Raw genomic sequence first — 4,247 nt, forward strand, 5'->3', positions numbered from 1 at the left:
CTTATTTTTTCACTACAAAATGATCCTTCATTTATATCCCTTTTTTTGTTTAGTTTTGTCAGAGATGGGTAGTCCATTGCCATTCAAATATTGTAGGTACATGAATTCAGCAAAATAATGCAATATAGTCCAGTAGACCATAATAGTGGTGGGTTATCCACAGAACTGGCAATGTCAGAAAGTAAGAGAGATTAATGTCAGGAAAGACAGTGGGGCTGGGGTAGTTATTTTGTTTCCTCTTAACATAAGAGAATACATTGCTTCATTAAGGAAGCTCAGAATTTTCCTGACAGAGCAAACTTTCCCAGCCTTAGCTCCACTTTTAAAAAACTATATATTGGCACTGACAATACCACCCTGTGCAACACCGTGGGCTTCACAAGACTCTGCATGTCCATTCTTCTGGCATGGTTTGGGGTACAGGGGAGGTATTTGGTACATTTTTATTTTTTAATTTCTAAGAATTCAATTCTAAGTCTATCCACCTCCTCCCTGTGTCTTGAGTGCCATCCAAAATTCTAGCCACTGTAGCAGTCTCGTAGCCCACATTCCCACACAGAAGCAGATGTTTCCAACTTGAATGTTCTCAGTCCTGGTAAGTCAGTTCACCAGTGAAATTTCTTTGGTTTTTCTGATGTCCCAGGGTTTTCACTCACACTAAGGCTTTCAGAGTATATATGGTATTGCTCTTCTGGCAGAGGATTACAGGGTTCCTGTGCCAAGGTCACTGTGCAATTTTGCAGCAATTTTGGCCTAGAATGGGTTCAGCACAGACAAACAAAATTGATACTATAATGGATTAAGATATAGTGAGCTAAGGAATCAACTTAATTTTCACATTATTAGTACAGGAATGTATCTAGCTACTATATAAATTTGAACAATATAGAAGTTCATAGGATTAAAGCAATACATTTATGACTATGTACAACCTACACTTATGTATTTGAGATTATACAGATATTCCCTATTTAATAACCTACTTGTTTAACAACTGTTCAAATGTATGCCCCACTGCTTGGAATTATGACCCATCTTTTTCTTTTTTTAAATACAGTTTTGTACATCTTGATTATAGAGCCTTGGGTCTTCTTTCACATAGTATACTTTGTGTACACAGTACTGTGATTTTTTGTGATCGTATTGTACAGTGCAATTTATGCTGTTATGTATTATGGTACTGCATGTAAAAGTTATAGGAATAAAAACAAGTCATCGAGTTGGAGTTTCCTGAGACCATTTCTTTGTTCTGAATATTGTAAAGTACATACAATATATAATGCCTCATTAAGGGATCAGTTCACTTAAAGAGCTCACTGTAGGACTAGAGCAGTGTCTTTAAATGAGAACTGACTGTGTTTTGGAGTTTCTTCTCTGCATTTGCATGCAAATAGAGATATATTGGTACTAAAATATGTGTATTCCATTGCTCATGTAATGGTTTGTAATTTGTATCTTTAATTAGTTGAAATAGATACACATTAGTACAAATAGATATATTTGTACTATGGCTTAAAATAGATATATTCTCTTTCTTTTGGTGCCTGGGAGGTGATCGGTGGCTTCGAGATGAAGCTGCACCTCTCCTCCCAGCCACTAGCCACCAGACACTCATCAAGGCCGATGATGAATGCAGGCTTCACACATTCTATGAGAAATGCACGGCCTCAGAAGTAGCCACTTATGCCCTGGGTGAAGAGTGGAAGGGTTACGTGGTCCAAATCAGAGGTGGGAACCACAGACAGGGCTTCACCATGAAGCAAGGCATCCTAACTCACAGCAGAGGTGCCTGCTGCTGAGTAAGGTGTATTCCTATTACTGACTGAGGAGGACCAGGGAGAGAAAGCATAAATCCGTTGGAGGCTGCATTGTAGATGCCAACCTAAGTGTTCTCTACTTGGTTATTATAAAGGAAGGAGAGAGAAGGACATTCCTGGGCTGACCGATACTACTGTGCCTTGGTGCCTAGGGCCCAAAATAGCCAGTAGAATCCACAAACTTTTCAATCTGCCTAAGGAAGATGATTTCCACCAGTGTGTTGTCAGGAAGCCTTTGAACAAAGAGGGTGAGAAACCCAGGACAAAAGCCCTCAAGATCCAGCGACTTGTTTCTCTGTGTCCTTCAATACAAATGCTGCCCTATTGTGCTGAAGAAGCAGCATGCTAAGAAAAACAAGGAAAAGGCTGCAGAGTATGCTTCTGGCCAAGAAAATGAAGGAAGCCAAAGAGAAGTGCCAGGAACAAATTGCCAAGAGATGCAGGCTATCTTTTCTGAGAGCTTCTACTTCCAAGTATGAGTCCAGTCTAAAGTAAAATGCTTAAGTAACAAATAAAGTAGATCTGACCTCAAAAATAAAATTAAATAGATATATTAAAATGGTTTAAAAAGTTAACCTTTTATTTCATGATGAAGATCTGTCATTCACTAATTTCCATTTGAATGAATACTAATTATTCTTAAATGTTCCCTATTTAAAATGCTTTTTCAGGACATGTGCATTTCTTTATGAGATGATTTGTTTTCCTCTAGCATGTTTACTAAGGTTTCTGTAAGAAAATATCACAGACTATGTGCTGTAAAGAATAGAAATTAACTTTCTTGAAGTCTTACAGCCAAGAAGTGCAAGTGTAGATGTTGGCAGAGTTTGGCTTCTGAGGAGGGTTCTCCTTAGCTTGGAGATGACCAGCTGACTGCCAGATGTGAATGTGTGAAGAGGTCCTGGGCTTCTCTAGCTCAACATGTGAATCTTCAGAGGATACAGGTCAGCTTCCAATAACATTCTAGTTGCTATTACTGATCAATAAGTTGCTAAACTACTCAGTTTTCTAAAACACATTTAAGCTCACAGAAATTTTCCATGATGTCTTGGGCATAGGTACAAATCATCTGAAAAATCGAGTGCCAGAATTTCCTGCAAGGCCTTCCGTAAGCTCAACATTCCCTATCAGGAGGCAGAGTACATTCCCTTCTGCAGGAAGCTTGCTAGGACTTTGCTACTATCTTTGCTGAGTAGAATGGCTAAAGTGGCATTATATAACTTTTGAAGCCATCTCAAAAACAGCAATGTGACTTTACCTTTCTTGCTTTCTCTTATGTTCTTTCAAGAAACTCTTCCCAAACCCAGTTCTACATTGTCAGGAAGCCCTAATTATCCTGGAGAAAGAACTGGGACTGCCAATCAATAGCCATAATCACCCACACTCATGAGAATGAAAGGGACTTTGGGTCACTCCTGGCCCTGGGCTGTAGCCCTGACCTGTGAGATCCATGATCATAATAGAGACTTTTTTCCAATAGGTTTTGGAGTGATTTGTTATGAGCCTAATAGCTAGAACAGCTTATTTTCTCACATGCCTGATTGTCAAGATTTGAAGACTAAGATTTCTGGAGGAAGCACCTATGTGTGGCCTCATGATGTTGGACTTCCTTGCACAATGGAGCCGTAGGCTTGTTGGTCTTACGGCATGGAATTGTAGGGCTTCAGTTATCATGTAGTATCTTATGCTGAACTGTATTGACTATAAGCAAATCTAAGGTTGGTCTTGATTGAAAAGGAGGGGACAGGCCTGCACCTCAATGAAAAGATTGTCAAAAATGTGGCTAATTTGCCTTAAAATTGCTGCCCATCATTTGGCAGAGTCTGGCTTTCTATTTAACCCCATCTCTTATGTCTCCTCTGATGGATCTCAGTCAGGTTTTCCTCGACAACCTGGGACATTTTCTTCACTTACCCTACTGGTCATTGCTTTGGTTATTTCCACATGTACTATCCTATCCTTATACTAGAACTGTGATTGCTAAGAACCTTATTTTTACCTTTTAATTTCCTGAAATATTTCTTTATTTTTAAAATTTTTCCTCACATTGGGGAATCAAACCCAGGGCTTTAAGTATAATAGGTGAAGAGTTGACCATTGATCTACCACCTGCTTTCTTTTTTTCCTTTTATATTTTTAGTAAGGGTCTATAGGGTCTTCAGAGTCTCACTATGCAGATCAGACTTGTAGTGATCTGCCTGTATTCAACCTCCCGAGGGTTGGGATTACAGGCATGCACCACCATGCTCAGTCTCAATAATGTCTCAGTGCACCCCAGGGGCAAGGCTGGCACAGCAGGTCAGGGATCAAACCTCCTTCAATCCCTGTGTCTGCCTAAGTGAGCACTTTAATCCACTGAGCTATGTGCCGGCCCTACCTGCTTTCAAACTAGTTCTTTTTCATAGTAGTTTATTCTTGTTTCATGAATCA

General features: G+C 39.6%; 1 pseudogene; it reads left to right on the forward strand.

Annotated features, from left to right (window-relative positions):
• The window catches only part of LOC105743698, an 84,924-nt pseudogene extending 82,612 nt beyond the window's left edge, over positions 1-2,312 (forward strand).
• Positions 2,313-4,247: the final 1,935 nt, after the last annotated feature.

This window comes from Octodon degus, unplaced genomic scaffold (assembly GCF_000260255.1).
Source record: "Octodon degus isolate 3935 unplaced genomic scaffold, OctDeg1.0 scaffold00151, whole genome shotgun sequence".
In the NCBI taxonomy this organism is placed as follows: domain Eukaryota; kingdom Metazoa; phylum Chordata; class Mammalia; order Rodentia; family Octodontidae; genus Octodon; species Octodon degus.